We start from the raw sequence: 17650 nt of genomic DNA on the forward strand, positions 1-17650 counted from the left end.
TATGGAGTCGAATGTATGTATGATGAATGGGGTCCATCGCAGGAACAGGTATACCCTGTAAACAGTCGAAGAATTAGAGAATATGTTGAACTCTTTGAGTCTGGCACATAAGACAGTAGAGTGTTGGCGAGTGACTGCAGAGATAGCCTGGCCATTGTTGTGGGTGATAAGGCATACTGCTGAAGCAGAGATAACTGCACAGAGAGAACTTGTCATCCTAAAAGAGTAGTTACAACAAGAAAAGGGCAGGTTGCTTCCCTTGGATTTGGCAGGTAAATTGGATAAAAGATGAGATAGAGGAATGGCTCATTGTTCATGTCTTAGGGTTAGCAGGCCACAAGGAAAACAAAGCACAAATTAGATCAGTGTTGAAGAACCCTCCATGGGATCCAAAAAAGTGGAACCCATGGGAGAAGTCAGATGATGTAAGAGAGAATAATGTGAAGGTGACATGCCCCTCAGATTACACCTTTACTACAGAGAAAGGGAAGGTCCATGATTCAGCATGTGAATCGGGTCCATAAAATGACAGAACAATCTAGAGATGAGAGAAAGGCAAAGCAGACAGAGAAGTCTACTCAGGTCACTCGGAAGCAAATGTGGCAAAATATGTGTGGGGATGGAGTCACTAAGGATAAAATCCACAGACAGCCAAATGCAGTGCTGGCGAGTTTCTGGAAGGCTTTAAGACCTGAAGAACAGTTCTCAGAGGGTCTGGATGATAGGGTGAAAGGAACTAAGGAACTTTCAGGTGAAAGGAACTAAGCTTAATGCAGGGGTGGGCAATTATGCCTCATATATTTCTCTAAAGCAGGAAGATATGTTAGAGGTGGAAACTGCTCCCCTTGCCAGAGGCTATTACAGCAGCAGGTGTGGCACCCTGCATAGTATCTCATCCCTCAACCATAAGCAGGGCTGTGAATGTACAGAGAACTCATTCACCCCTGCCGCCCAGCACCAGGATTCAGCATTGGTGAGATTGGAAGTCACACCAAAAGGTAACAAGGCCTACTTATACAAAACCAGCTACTTAGGCCTGCATTGGAAGTGCTAATTTATTTCCATGTCAGGAAAGGTTATGTATGACATTGAATGATATATTCTTGGCAGACTTTACCCTTCTCAAATAAACTGTATGTTGATGTTGACTGTTGTTGCCTTCGACATTTATTTCCTGATTTATAGGGCTTTTGTCATTTTCTTTCTTGTTATTGGGGGCAGGGACTGACTGGCCCCAGGCTGACTTAGAACCCATTTCAGACTAGAAATCTCAGTTTCCTAGTTGACAGGATTAAGGGTGTGGAATAACACACACCCTGAGGGACTTTTGGCTTTGTTAGATTATTCAGTTTGATCGCTGTGCTTATATAAATGCTCTGTTCTGGTTTTGATTGAATATCTATTTTGCTCAGCTGAATTTTAGAATTTGCCAGTAATTTGCTATACCCCAGTCTACTGCAATGCTTGAATAGCAGGCAAACTCAACACCTAGGGCCACTTGTACTGTTTCTCTTGGAGTATAAGAGCTACACCTGGCACCTTAAACTCCTACACTGAAGATGTAGAAAGTCTGATTTACATGGCTAAGAGCACTGTAGATAATGAGGAAACCCAAGCATCAAATTACCTCAAGATGCAAAAATCTCTACATTATGATACAAGAAATGCAAAGAATCATGAAAACACAATCTCACCAAAAATTACAAATCTATCAGAAATGATCCCCAGTGAGACTGTTTGAGATAAAATGCCTGAAAAATATTTCAAAAAAATGATTGTAAGCTGGGCGTGGTGACACATGCCTTTAATCCCAGCACTGGGGAGGCAGAGGTAGGAGAATCACTGTGAATTTGAGGCCACCCTGAGACTACATACTGAATTCCAGGTCAGCCTGGAATAGAGTGAGACCCTACCTTGAAAAACAAAAACAAAAATGATTTTAGCTATGCTCAAAGAAATCAAAGAACAAAACAAACTCCTCAAGGAGAACCCAGGAAAGAAACCAACTTAATGAAATAAGGAGGTCATGACAAGACATAAGTAAGTAAATAGAAATAATGAAAAAATACCAGTCAGAAATACTAGAAATGAAAAATAGAGCAAGTCAAATAGAAAATTCTGTAAAAGGAAGTAGAATGGCCTAAATTAGGCCAGGGGAAGAGATTGAGGGGAGGGTCAATCAAAATTCAAGATATTCTGAACAAGACAGATGAAAGCCTACTTTTTTGGATAATGGTACATCCAGAACCCATAGATTGCCACTAGAAAATTTTCAGTACCGGGGATAGGATACCTTCCAGTGAGCTGTTGGTGAGAGAGGTCCCTGTTGCCTCTAAAATATTGTAGGCTTTTGCTCTTGAGTTCCCATGAGTAAATTATAGTAAAACCCTATTGCTGAAGACTTCACATGCCAGGGTGGCAAGGTCCCTGAGAAATCAAGCTGGTGCTGAGCTGAAAACCTTCTCCCTATAGACCAGACAACTGAAAGCTGGAAAAAGCTGTGCTGTATAAAGTCTTATGGGAGACAGAATTCATCAGCAGTGAAAACAGTGGACACTGGAAGCCTCAAGTTTGGCCAGACAGGCCAAATGACCAAACAGATGCAATAGTGGCATGTCTGCTCTGGGAGAAACAAACTGCTCTCTGTTCTATGGGAGGGAATGCATGCCTAGTACTGAAAACCTAATCAAAAGCCTATGGCAGGGGAGGTCATGAGCCTTAGGGGTATAAAGCCTGCTCATATGGATTTGCTGGTGAATTTTACCAGACCTTCATGGAAGAACTAACACTGATGTTTCTCAAACTCTTCCAATTCAATAGAAAAGGAAAGAATCTTACCAAAATCCTTCTATGATACTTGTATCACCCTGATACCAGAACCAGACAAAGATATAACACAAAAGGAAAATTACAGATCAATTTCCCTCATGAATGTACATGCAAAAATTCTCATCAAAATATTGGCAAACAGAAATCATTTATTCCAAACCAAGTAGGCTTTGTCCCAGAGATGCAGGAATGGTTCAATATACACAAATAGATAAATATAATACACCATATAAATGGACTGAAGGACAAAAATCACATGATCATCTCAATAGATGCAAAAAAAAGCACTTGACAAAATCCAAAATCCCTTCATGATAAAATTCCTACAGAGACTGGGAATAGAAAGAACATATCTCAACATAATAAAGGCTATTTGTGACAAACCTAAAGCCAACATAATGCTAGACAGAGAAAAAGTTGAAGCTTTTCCACTAAAATCAGGAACAAGACAAGGGTGTCCACTGTCCCCACTTTTATTTAATATAGTATTGGAAGCCTTAGCCATAGTAATAAGGCAAGAAGCAACATAAAAGGGATACAAATTGGAAAAGAAGAGATGAAGTTATAATCATTTGTGGATGATATGATTCTCTACATAAAGGACTCTAAAGAGATTATCAGCAAACTGTTAGAGCTGATAAACACCTACAGCCATGTAGCAGAATGCAAAATAAACACACCGAAAGCAGTAGCCTTCCTATATGCTAACAACAAACACATAGAGGATAAACTCAGAGAATAACTCCCATTCACAATTGCATCAAAAAAAAAAAAAAACTTTAAGTACCTTGGAATAAACCTAACCAAGGAAGTGAAGGATCTCTACAATGAAAACTTTAAAACACTCAAGACAGAAATTGCAGAAAACACTAGGAAATGGAAAGACATTCCAGGTTCTTGGATTGAAAGAATATATATTGTGAAAATGGCAATCTTACCAAAATCAATTTACATATTTAATGCAATCCCCATTTAAATTCCAGTGGCATTCTTCATGGAAATACAAAAAACAACCCTAAAATTCATTTTGAAGCACAAAAAACCTTGAATATCAAAAACAATTTTAAGCAACAAAAATAAGGCTGGTGATATCACCATACCTGATTTTAACCTATGTTACAAAGCCACAGTAACAAAAACAGCATGGTATGGACACAAAAACAGACACATACATCAATAGAACAGAAAGTGAGGTGGGAGGACTTAATAGTATGGTATTGTATATATGTAAGTAGAAAAACAGATTAAGGGGGGGAGGGTGGAAAGGTCTAAATGAGGTCAGGGGAAGAGACTGAGTAAAGGAAATGTAGGTGCTGGGCCAATCAAAATCTAAGAGGGTATGAATAAGTCATATGAAAACCTGCTTTTTTGGACAATGGAATACCCAGAAGCCATAGATTGTGAGAATTTTCAGTGCCAGGAATGGGATACCTTCCATGAGTTGTTGGCCAGGGAGATCCCTGATGACCCCAAAATGTTATAGGCCACTGCCAAGGCTTTTGTTTACTTTTATTTTTATTTATTTGAGAGCAACAGACAAAGAGGCAAAGAGAGAGAGAGAGAATGGGCACACCAGCGCCTCCAGCCACTGCAAACGAACTCCAGATGCATGCACTCCCTTGTGCATCTGGCTAACATGGGTCCTGGGGAATCAAGCCTCGAACTGGGGTCCTTAGGCTTCACAGGCAAGTGCTTAACCACTAAGCCATCTCTCCAGCCCCTACCAAGGCTTTTGGTTTCCCACCAGGAATAGATGGTAAGGCCCTATTGCTGAAGACACATATTTGGGCTGCAAGGTCACTGAGAAATCCTGCTGGAGCTGAGCTGAAAACCTCCTCTGTGTAGATCAGCTGACAGAAAGCTGGAGAAACCTACATTACATGCAGATCAAGGGGAGAGAGAGAAATGTCAGTGGAGATACTCAACAGTGGACATTACAAGCCTTAAATTTGGCCAACCAGGCCAAATGAGCCAACAGGTACAATAGTGGCATGTCTGTCATGGGGGAAACTTACCACTCTCCAATTGGACTGGAGGCGCACTCCATGGGAGGTAATACATCCCTGATACTGAAAACCTATGACAAGGGTAGTCATGAGCCTAGGAGTGTAATGTCTGCTGATGTCTGGCTAAATGTATATAATATGCTCACTAAACTGCTGGCAAGCACTTCTCTAAATGTTCACACTCATATATTAATGCTACTCTCACTTTTGGCTAGAGAAGCTTCCCTTTTCAGATGGCAGTGATCTTGTGATGACTCAGAAAGCATCTTGGTGTTGAGAAGAAGTGACATAGGAGTGCTCAGCACTGAAATATCACCATTATACCTTTCAAGGCTCAGGGTCCATTGCAGAAGAGGTGGTGGAAAGAATGTAAAAGCCAAAGGAAGGGTAGAACTTACAAAGTGCTCCTCCTGACACAAAATGGCCTGGGTATCCATGACCTCACAGTATCTGACATTACATAAGACCATCTCAGTAGGAGGAAAAGATGATAACATAGAAATAAAAGAAAGAATGATTGAGAGGGGGAAGTGGCATGATGGAGAATGGAGTTTCAAGGGGGAAAGTGGGGGGAGGAAGGGAATTATCATGAGTTATTTTCTAAAATTATAGAAGTTATCAATAAAAAAGTAAATTTAAGAAGAAAGAAAACCTATGATGGGGGAAGTCATGAACCCTAGGGTGTAATGTCTGCTTGTGTCTGGCTACATGTATATACTATGCTCACCAAACTACCTGGTGAGCACTTACTTCTCTTAATGTTCATATTCATGTATTGATGCTAATCTCATTTTTGTTTAGAGAAGCTTCTCTTTTCAGATGATGGTGACCTTGGAATGACTCAGAAGACACCATAGTGCTAAGATAAAGTGACAGAGGAGTGCTCAGCACTGAAATATCTCTATCACACCTTTCAAAGTCCCAGGTCCATTGTGGAAGAGGTGGCAGAAAGAATTTAAGAGCCAAAGGAAAGGTGGACTGCTTACAATTCACTCTTCCAGACTCAGAATGGCCCAGATAGCCATGACCTCGCAGTGCCTGACACTACTAACACAGGACTATCATAATAGGAAAAGATGAGATATCAAAATAAAAAAGAGACTGATTGAGAGGGGGAGGGGATATGATGGAGGGTGGAGTTGCAAAGGCAAAGTGAGGGGGAGGGAGGGAATTACCATTGTTTATTGTGTATAATTATGGAAGCTGTCAATAAAAAAATAAAAAATCAGTGTTTGAAAGAAGGTATCCTCTGTAGATAGAAAAGGAAACTCCTAAAAGCCATGAGGTTGTTGAATAAAGGTTAAAGGTTATAGTGCCAGGGATGGGCTACCTCCCTAGGAGTTGTTGGCCAGGGAGGCCCATGAGGCTCCCAAAAATGAAAAAAAAAAAAAATGTTATTGCCACAGTTGTTGGTTGTACTCCAGAACAACATGGTAAGATCCTATTGCTAAATACATGGCATGATTTGGTTGTAGGATGTGGAGAAATCCGGCAGGGACTGAGCTGGAAGCCCCCTCCCTGCTGGCTGGCTTTCACAGTGCTGGAAGGTGCTGTGCAGGCTGCTGGGGAGAATGGTCATTGGCAATCCTGCCCATCTTGGAACCATGTGTGCTGCAATACCAACATGCCAGGCAAGATGTGCCTGCCAGGGTGATAGTGGCATGACTGTTGTGGGCACAGCCAACAGCTTTCTGGTTGGATTCAAGATGCACTCCACAGGAGGAAGTTCATGTCTGGAACTGTCAAAATCCATGGCTGGGGAGGTTACAGGCCCCGGTGGGGAAGTCACTGTTACTGTTCTGTTGGATGGATGGTCCTGTCAAGTCCCTGCTAAATATCTGTGCTTGTGCCCACAGAGAATCACTGATATTACTACTGCTGTCAGCTTTGGTTGGAGGAGAACTCAGGGTGGAATGACACTTCTCCATGAGATAGCTGCTTTGGGTCCCCATGCTCTGTAAGTAAGCCCTCATCCTGAGGCTGTGGGAAGAGTATCCAAGGAGCAATTCTGACACAGGAATCTTCACCAAAGTAGCTCCCTTGGTGGTCCCATGTTCCTATAAGTAACCTTTCTTTATCTTCTCTAAGTTACCCTCCCCCCCAAAAAAACTCATTGATTCACTGAGCTAGTATTGGTGTAATCATACTTTGGTCTGCCATTCTGAGCCCTATTTGGGGTGAAGATGTATGTGTGCATCTCCCCAGGGGAAAAGTTTCCTGTGACACTCTCTCAAATCCACTCTCCATTGAATCACTCCTTTCCAATCAGTCTCTCTTCTATATTGATGTCATCATCTTTCCTCCTATGATGAAGGGCTTGTGAAGCTGGTGTCAGGCACTGTGAGGTCATGAATATCAAAGCCATTTTGTGTCTGGAGGATTGTACTGTAAGCAGTCCTGCATCTTCCTTTGGCTCATTCTTATACTTTTTGTTGTTCTTGTTTTTCAAGGTAGGGTTTCACTCTAGTCCAGGCAGATCTGGAATTCACTATGGAGTCTCAGGCTGGCCTCAAACTCACAGTGATCCTCCTACCTCTGCCCACAAGTGCTGGGATTAAAGTTTTGCACCACCACGTCTGCTGGCTCCTACATTCTTTCTCACACCTCTTCCTCACTGGACCATAAACCTTGAAGGATGTGATAGAGATGTCTCATTTAGTGCTGAACACTCCAATGCCACTTCTTTTCAGTACTTTGGCAAGTTTTGGGTCACCCCTGTGGCCACCACCATCAGAAAATAAAAGCTTCTCTAACCAAAAGTGACAGCATTAGTATATGGGTATGTTGCAGTCAGGTTTCCATTGCTGGCAGAAATCACCTGGCCAAGAGCAGCTTATGGGGAAAAGGGGGCTTATTTTGGCTTACAGACTTTAGGGGAAGCTCCACAATGGCAGGGGAACAGGATAACATAAGCAGAGGGTAGACATCACCTCCTCACCAACATCAGGTGGACAATAGCAACAGGAGAGTGTGCCAAACACTGGCAAGGGTAAACTGGCTATAATACATATAAGCCCACCCACTGCCTCCAGGAGGTATTAATTCTCAAGGAGGTATTAAATTTCCATCAGCTGGGAAGTCCCCATACAGCCAGGCATGGTGGCACATGCCTTTAATCCAAGCACTCAGGAGGCAGAGGTAGGAGGATTGCCATGAGTTCAAGGCCACCCTGAGACTACATGGTGAAGTCCAGGTCAGCCTGAGCTAAAGTGAGACCCTCTACCTCAAGGAACCAAAAAAAAAAAAAAATCCCCATAGTTTAAATATTTTAAAGAAGAAAGAAAGAAAAGTAAAAGGTCTAGAGAGATGGCTTAGCAGATAAGGCACTTGCCTGCTAAGCCTATGGACCCAGGTTCTATTCTGAGGTAGGGTCTCGCTCTAGCTCAGGCTGACCGGGAATTCACTATGTAGTCTCAGAGTGGCTTAAAACTCATGGCAATCCTCCTACCTCTGCCACCCAAGTTCTGGGATTAAAGGGATGCACCACCATGCCTGGCCTGTCTGAGATCTTTTATCTGAGCCATAATACCAAAAATCCCCCCCCAAAAAAATGCATAATGGCACAGAATAAACTCACACTGCAAAAGATGGCATTAGGCATGGCAAAGAAATATTCAACCAATACAGGATTTAAACATGGCAAACATCAAACTCTGTAGTTACAACTCCAACAACTCAAGTCAGTAACAAGTCTTCTAGTCCAATAATTCTAACCAGCAACAAGTCTCTAGAGTTCCAATTCCACCCCTCTAGCTAGGCTACTCACAGTCCTAGAAAACTTCATGCAGGGGTAGCAGCTCCCCTTAGCAGCCATTTCAAGGTCCTAGCATCTCCACTATAACCCATGGTTCATTCCTCATGGCTCCATCAAGTCTCCATGTAGGCATCCAGCAAACCTGCTTCACACTGCTTATGGCCATTTCCAAAACACAAGACCATGCTACAAATTCAATGACCCTCTCTTTCCTGCATTTCTATACTCCATAATACCAGATGGGGTGCCAATTTGTTAATCCGGGGGGGGGGGGAATAAAGCAGACTTTGAAGAATAGGACACTTCTTGAGCATTCAGGCCCCTCCAAAAGAGAGAACATTCTTCCCAATGCAGGTCAGCTGGCCCACTCTCAATGGTTGCAATCTCTCATGCAGCTGAACAGGCAGCAGTTTTAGCCTAAAGATTTCATTTTTTTCTAAGCCATAACCATCTGCTCAAATCGGTCTGTTTCTATGAAAAGCAACCCTGCACAAGTTTTCAGGACACGGGCACAACAGCAAGCCTCTCACACAAACTGCTTCTAGCCTAGTCCTAGCAAAGCTCTTTCTCACCCTCATAAGCCAAACCTCACAGTCCATAGTTCTTACTGCATTCAGGTCTTTCAGCTCTGACCAGAATAGTCCAAGCTGTACTGACAGCACTGCATCTCCTAGGCAAAGGTTTCAAATCCTTCCACATTCCTCTTGATAATCAGCTCCAAAAGGCCAAAGCCACATAGTCAGGAGTCTAGCAGCAATCCCACTCCTCTGGTACCAACTATACTGTTGCAGTCAGGTTCACATTGCGGGTAGAAATTACCCAACCAAAGGCAGCTTGTGGGGAAAAAAGGGTTTATTGTGGCTTGCAGACTAGAGAGGAAGCTCCATGATGGCAAGAGAAAACAATAGCATGAACAGAGGGTGGACATCACCTCCTAGCTGACATAGGTGGACAACAGCAATAGGAGAGTATACCAAATACTGGCAAGGGTAAATTGGCTACAATACCCATAAGACCACTCCCAATAATACACTGCCTCAAGGAGGGTTAATTCTCAAATCTCCCTCAGCTGGGAACCTAGCATTCAGAATACCTAAATTTATGGGGGACACCTGAATGAAACCACCATAGGATATAAGCATTAAAAGGTGCTTAGAGGGCTGGAGAGATGGCTTAGCAGTTAAGGCATTTGCCTGCAAAGCCAAAGAAAATTCCCTAGGACCCACATAAGCCAGATGCACTAGGGGGTGCATACATCTGGAATTCGTTTACAATGGCTAGAGGCCCTGATGTGCCCATTCTCTTTCTCCCTCTGTCTGCCTCTCTCTCCCTCCCACCCTCCCTCTCTCTCTAATAAGCAAATAAAACTTTTAAAAAAAATCGTTTAAAAGTGCTTAGAGGGACTAGAGGGATGGCTTAGCAGTTAAGGCATTTGCCTGCGAAGCCAAAGGACCCAGGTTCAATTCCCTATGACCCATGTTAGCCAGATGCACAAGGGGGCACACAAGTCTGGAGTTCATTTGCAGATTTGCAGTGGCTAGAAGCCCTTGCATGCCCATTCTCCCTCCCTCTCTCCCTCCCTCTCTCTCTCTCTTTCTCTTTCTCTCTCTCCCTCTCCCTCTCCCTCTCCCTCCCTCCCTCTTTCTCTCTCTCTCTCTCCCTCCCTCTTTTCTGTCAAATAAACAATATATTTTTGTTTTTGTTTGTTTGCTTTTTCTAGGTAGGGTCTCACTCTAGCCCAGGCTGACCTGGAATTAACTGTAGAGTCTCAGGGTGGCCTCAAACTCATGGCGATCCACCTACCTCTGCCTTCTGAGTGCTGGGATTAAAGGCATGCACCACCATGACTGGCTAAAATATTTTTTAAGTGCTTAGAGAAGGCTAGAGAGATGACTCAGTGATTAGGGCCCTTGCCTGCAAAGCCTAATGATCCAGGTTTCATTCCCCAGTACCCATGTAAAGCCAGATGCTCAAAGAGGCACATGCATCTGGAATTTGCAGTGGCTGGAGGCCCTGGAGTGCCCATTCTCTCTGCCTCTCTTCTCTCTCTACTTGCAAATAAAATATTTTTAAGTGCTTAGGTGATAGAGAGATGGATTAGTGATTAAAGCACTTACCTGCAAAGCCTAAGGACCGGTTTCAATTCCCTAGAAAGCCAGATGCACATAGTGATGCATGTGTCTGGAGTTTGTATGCAGATGGTGTGCCCATTCTCTATCTGCCACTCTCCCTCAAATATTTTCTTTTCTCTTTTGGTTTTTCGAGGTTGGGTCTCACTCTAGGTCAGGCTGACCTGGAATTCACAATGTAGTCTCAGGGTAGCCTTGAACTCATGGCGAACCTCCTACCTCTGCCTCCTGAATTCTGGGATTAAAGGCATGAGCCACTACACCTGGCACAAACATTTTTTAACTTATATTTTTTATTTTATTTATTTGAGAGATAGAAAGAGGCAGAGAGAGAAAGGGGGGAGATAATGGGCAGGCCAGGGCCTTCAGTCATTGTAAATGAACTCCAGACGCATGCACCACCTTGTGTATCTGGTCAGTTCTGGGGAAACGAACCTGGGTCCTTTGCTTCGCAGGCAAACACCTTAACCATTAAGCCATTTCTCCAACTCCAAGTCTTCTTTTTTTATCAAATATTTTTAAAAAGTGAATATAGCAGGCTGTAGGGATCGCTTAGCAGTTAAGGCATTTGCCTGCAAAGCCAAAGGACCCAGGTTCAATTCCCCAGGTCCCACATAAGCCAGATGTTTGTTTGTAGTGGCTAGAGGCCCTGGAACACCCATTTTCACTTTCTTTATCTCTCCCTGAGACTACATAGTGTATTCTAGGTCAACCTGGGGTACAGTGAGACCCTACCACAAAAAAAAAAAGAAAAAGAAAAAGAAAGAAAGAAAGCCACAGATAAACTCTTGGGACCTGGTGAAATTACAAAGCTTTTGTATAGCAAAGGACACTGTGAATAGAGCAAACAGGCAACCTACAAATGGAAGAAAATCTTTGCCAACTCTATATCTGACAGAGGATTAATATCTAGGATATACAAAGAACTCAGAAAATTAAATAATAAGAAATCAAACAAGCCAATTAAAAAATGGGTTATGGGGCTAGAGAGATGGCTTAGCAGTTAAGGCCCACACCTGCAAAGCCTAAGGACCCTGGTTTGATTCTCCAGGTCCTACATAAGTCAGCTGCACATGGTGGCATATGGGTCTGGAGTTCATTTGCAGGGGCTAAAGGCCCTGGTGTGCTCATTCTCCCTCTCTCTCTCTCTCTCTGTTTGTTTTACAAGGTAGGGTCTCACTCTAGGCTGACCTGGAATTCACTATGTAGTCTCAGGGTGGCCTCCAACTTAAGGCACTCCTCCTACCTCTGCCTCCCGAGGCATGCACCACCATGCTTGGCCCTCTCTCTGTCGCTAATAAATAAATAAATAATTTTAATGGGCTATGGAACTAAATAGAAAGTTCTCAAAAAAATATACAGATGGCATATAAATATCTTTTAAAAAAAAAAAGTTCTATACCCCTAGACATCAAGGAAATGCCGATTAAGACTACGTTGAGGCAGAGCCAGGGCGCGGAGGAACGCCGAGGGTCTCAAGCACTATGGCTCCGGCCCAGCAGGCGCTTCAGCCCTTAGGCGGGAAGCCAAGGGCAAAGGCCCAGCGAGCCCTGCACCGGATGCAGGCAGGGTATCCTCATCACCTGTAACATGAACGCGCCCTGTACCTCCGGAGAAGTTTCTGAAAGGCCCAAGAATTCAGAAGCTCAGAAATACTATCACGCTCCAAGGGGAGCTTAAGCGGGCTCCCTGCATACCTCAAACTCCAGGCTTTACTCTCTGTTGGAAGCAAGTAAAGAATCCCTCTTCTCATTATATCAGAGCCCGCTCCTAATATAAAACTAGGTAAAAGGGCATGAGATAGCCCTCGAGGATGGGAAATGAGTAATGAAGTGAACCACTTATTTGGTTTCTGTAAATAGCCTGCACTATAAGCCTTACACTATAAGCCTTAATAGCCCACACTGTTAGCCTTAGTAGCTCGCACCATAAGCTGTAACAGCCTGCCTCAGACCACCAAGGTCATAGGAGGCTGATACCATACTCTGCTATCCCCACCTAAGGAATTGCACAAAGGCTGACCTCCAAGGTCATAGGAGACTGGTACCACACTCTGCTACTCCCACCTAAGGACCTGCACAAATGCTGACCACCAAGGTCATAAACTTAGAAACTATGGGGTGGCACAAACTGACTGGCTAACACCCTGCGGGGCTCCTAATATTAGAAAATGATTGGTCTAATGCACAGGCTTTGTTAGAAACCCTATAAAAACTGTCCTGTTCCTGCATTCGGGGCTCTGCAGTCCTCTACCCCTGTGAGGTGTACGACTGTGGGCCTCAGCGTGCTTGGAATAAAATCCTCTTGCAGTTTGCATCAAGACCGCTTCTCGTGAGTGATTTGGGGTGTCGCCTTATCTGGGCAGAGCGTGGGGGCCCCCTGTGGGGGTTTTTTCCTACATTTCCAGACAAGGATCAGCAGCCCTCTGGAAGTGAGGGAGAAGATGATGACGTAGAGGCTGCCTTGAATAAAGAAGTTGGTGACATTAAGGCTTGTACAGAGAAGAGACTAAGAAGATTCCAGTCAGTGAAGAGTGTAGCAAATAATGTAGTCTTTATCAGGACACTTGGGATAGAACCTGGGAAATTGGTACATCATATTCTCCAGGATATGTACAAGACCAAGAAAAAGAAGACCCGAGTTATTCTACGAATGTTACCCATCTCAGGCACATGCAAAGCTTTCTTAGAAGACATGAAAAAATATGCAGAAACATTTTTGGAACCCTGGTTTAAAGCTCCAAATAAGGGGACATTTCAGATTGTATACAATTTGCAAAATAATAGTCACATGAATAGGGAAGAAGTTATCAAAGAGTTGTCAGGGATAGTAAGCAGCCTCAATACAGAAAATAAAGTGGATCTCTGTAATCCGCAGTACATGGTGGTTGTAGAAATCATCAAAGCTGTCTGTTGCCTGAGTGTTGTGAAAGATTACATGCTGTTTAGAAAATACAACCTTCGGGAGGTAGTAAAGAGTCCTAAAGACCCATCACAGCTTCACCCAAAGTTGGGCAATGGGAAAGAAGCAAAATTGGAACCTGACAAAAAATTGAATCAAAATGATCCAGCAGATGGAAAAAATGACCAGCAGGTGGCACCAGAGAACAGTGAGGAGGTAGGGCCGACAGAACCCAGATCTGAGTCACTCTTGGAGAATGAGGGAGGAGATAAACCAGAAATTGTGAATCCAGTCTCAGAAGGAGCCAACTGAAATGAAAATGACCTCTCATAGGAGGTCACTGTGCTGGAGGTGGGTTTCTCAGCCAGGGTTCTGTGAGATGCTTCTGGAGTTCCATGTAAAATTGTAACAATATATTTTGACTTCTGCATGCTGCTCAGTGCTGTGCTCACAGTACTAAACAGTGAACTCTCAGCCCTGCTAACACTTCTGTTAGCTTCCTCTCAGCTCTGTCAGCAGTTTTTTTCAGGTCTGTGTGCTATTACACAGAGGGAGGGTGGTAATTATTATACAGGAGAAGGATACTGGCCTTTTCCTCTTGATTATCCTCCCCAGTTCCCTTTAGGAACTGCCAAATGATGGATGGGGATGAACAGTAGCTAAGAAGTAGGAAATCCCAGGGAAGTGTCCTTCATTCTGAGAAGCTTAGATACCACCACTCAGCTGTGCCCTGCCACTCCACAGGGTTTCACTTGGACTAATGTCCAAGCATTTCTGTTACATTGTGCACTGACTGTGGCTTGTAGCTATATATCTAGTAATTACTCCAGCATATAAACCAGTTATTTGCCAAGAATATTTCTTACTTTAAATAGCTTTTGGACTAGCAAAATAAAGTTTTTCTTAAAAAAAGACATTGAGGGCTGGAGAAATGGCTTAGTTGTTAAGCGCTTGCCTGTGAAGCCTGAGAACCCTGGTTCAAGGCTCGAATCCCCAGGATCCACATTAGCCAGATGCACAAGGGGGTGCACCATCTGGAGTTCGTTTGCAGTGGCTGGAAGCCCTGGCACGCCCATACTCTCTCTCTCTGTCTCTCTTTCACTCTTTGATGTTGGGCCTATCTATCCTTCATACTCACAGTTTTAAAGTAGCTCCTGAGAAAGTTCAAACCGTGCCTCCCTTTAAGATCTTGGGCTTGACCCTTACCCTACATACAGTTTTACCTGTTAAACCACAACTTTATATTCAGGATTCTTACACCTGGCCTCAACTCCAGAAACTCTTAGGAGAAATTAACTGGATGAGGCCTTGGCTACCCATAACTACTAAAGAGCTGTCCCCTTTGTTTGACCTCCTAAAGGATCTTAACTTCTCCTCTCACTTAATTTTGCCCCCTTGTCATCAACAAATTTTTTATAAGGTACAACGGGCTATAAATACTGCGACCTTAAAGAGGTTCAATCCTAATTTTCCCATCTCCCTCTACATATTCCCTGGGGAAACATACACTGCACTGTTGGCCCAGGAAAGTAAACCCATCCAATGGATCCACCTCTCAATCGGTGGGATCCCCAGAGTTTATTCTATAACCAACCAGTTTGCTGATTGCATTATCAAGGGCAGAGACTCCTCTGGTTGTTTGGCACAGAACCTCACCTTATTGTCACTCCCTTTGAGATAACTGATTTCACCTGGCTTCAGAAAAATAATAACAGAGTTGCTATGGCTCTTGAGGGGTTTCTAGGTAAAATTGATTGCCATTATGGCCCCCACAAATGGATAAGTTCTTTCTCCAGGTTAGAATGGAAGCCCCCCAGGCTTTTCCTGTCTCACCCTAACCCTGACTTTCTTACCGTGTTTACCGATGGAGGGTGCCTGGGGACTTCCCTAATCATTTACCCTCCCTTAAAACAAAAAAAAAGAGCCTATCCCCATAAAGTCAGTCTCCCATGAGGTTGAGGGGTCAACACAATTCAAAGAACTATTTGCTGTCGTTCTAGCTTTAGACACTATTCAAGAGCCATTTAACTTATTTTCTGACAGCCTTTATGTTGTTAATTTATTACCCAACCTGGTTGAGGCCCATATTAGACTGGACTCCAACCCTATATATCTCCTTTGATGATTCAAGCTCATTCCCTACTCAAACAAAGAATCAATCCCATTTTTCTTCAACATCTCAGGGGTCATCAAAACTTACCAGGATTTCTCTTTCAAGGAAACAATTTGTCTGATAAAATGGCTTCTATGCCTCAATGTAATACTATTACAGCAGCTACACGCTTCCACTTATTGACCCATGTCAACTGGAGAGGTCTCAAGCACAGGTTTCCACAGGTACCAGTCAAGAACCTTAAAAAAATTGTCCAGACTTGTAAGTCCTGTCAGCCTTTTCTCCAAGTACCCCCTCCTGTCAAAATACAGAAAACAATCCTCGAGGGCTCCGCCCTAATCATCTTTGGCAAATTGATCACACACTATTCTCCATTTGGAAAGCTTAAATATATCTTTCTTTCAGTCGATACCTTCTCCCGCGCCTGCTGGGCATCAACACATGCTGGGGAAAAATCTAAACATGCCATTAGTCATATGCTTCAATGTTTTGCCACTCTTGGGCTGCCTGATCAAATTAAAACAGATAATGGCCCCTGCTTCATAAGCAAGGCCTTTATAGACTTTCTCCAGACCTGGAAAATCTCACATTCCACAGGCATCCCATACAACCCCCGGGGCCAAGCTATAGTTGAAAGATATAATCAAACTCTCAAGACTCAATTACAAAAACAAAAGGGGGAATCCTTACCCCCACATGACCAACTAAAAAAGGCATTATTTACCCTAAACATTTTTAACTTTTCTAAAGAAAATAAACAATTATCCCCTTTTCAAAAACATTGGTCCTCATCTGTTACCTATAGTTCTATCTGGGTAAGATGGAGGGACCCACTGACTGGAGCCTGGAGAGGGCCTGATCCGCTCCTCACAGCAGGGAGAGGGTTTGGATGTGTCTTCCCTCAAGATGAAAAAAGACCCATTTGGGTACCAGCGAGAGACCTAAAATATTTGTCCCAACAAGGGGACACTGATAATCACTCCTCTAGGGAGTGTCCCGCCCCTGAGGACTGTTCCTAAAATGGTCCTTCACCCTGCTAAATTGAATAACTCCCTCCCTTGCAGAGGATTGCTGGCTTTGCCTCCGATCTGGGCCTCTCCGGCTACTTGCAGTACAGTTGCCCATACGACCTTAAAAAACTGCTCAGCCGCCTTCCCTGTCCCTGTCCAGCTTTTCCCAATGTTTCCTCTGGGCATTTGGGTCCCGCCTTCCCCTAATAATTCCAGCCTAGAAGTGAGATGCATTCATCCTTCCTTCTGTAATTCTAACACAACTGAGCCCAGTGCTCAACGCTGCCCGCCTTCTGGAATGGCTTATGTTTGCGGAGGCGGGATGGCCTATGACTTTCTGCCCACCAATTGGACAGGCTTTGTGGCCCAGCCACCTTAATCCCAGATGTAGATATCATTCCTGGAAGCTAGATTCCCTGGCTAAGGTAGTCCTACAAAGCAGGAGAGGACTAGACCTACTAACATCCAAAAAGGGAGGCGTATGTTTGTTTTTACAGGAAAAATGCCGCTTTAACACCAATAAATAGGGAATCATCCAGGACAAGATTAAGAAGCTCCAGGAAGACTTGGAGAGGAGGCGACGGGACCCCCAGGACAGCCTGCTGTGGATGGGCTTACATGACTCCTTACCCTACCTCCTCCCTCTACCTGGACCCCTCCCCCTCCTTCTCCTTCTTCTCCTTTTCCTCCTTATCCTCACTGTCGGGCCTTGTGTAATTAACAAAATTACACAATTTATTCACCAGTGGCTAGAGACAATAAAACTTCATCAGGCCAAAATACATTATCATGGGCTGGCAACTCAGGAATTAAGTTCCTCAGACAACCCACTGCCACCTCCTCTGCCCTCCATGTGACCAATGACGGGTAAGATCCCCAGAGGGGGACAACCTAAGACAGGCCATAGA

The 17650-nt window shown here is 43.7% G+C and overlaps 1 pseudogene; it reads left to right on the top strand.

Moving 5' to 3' along the window:
• The first annotated feature begins 609 nt into the window (after nt 1-609).
• LOC105944254 lies at nt 610-13952 on the top strand (annotated as a pseudogene).
• Nucleotides 13953-17650: the final 3698 nt, after the last annotated feature.

The sequence above is a fragment of the Jaculus jaculus genome, chromosome 8 (genome assembly GCF_020740685.1).
Source record: "Jaculus jaculus isolate mJacJac1 chromosome 8, mJacJac1.mat.Y.cur, whole genome shotgun sequence".
Lineage (NCBI taxonomy): Eukaryota > Metazoa > Chordata > Mammalia > Rodentia > Dipodidae > Jaculus > Jaculus jaculus.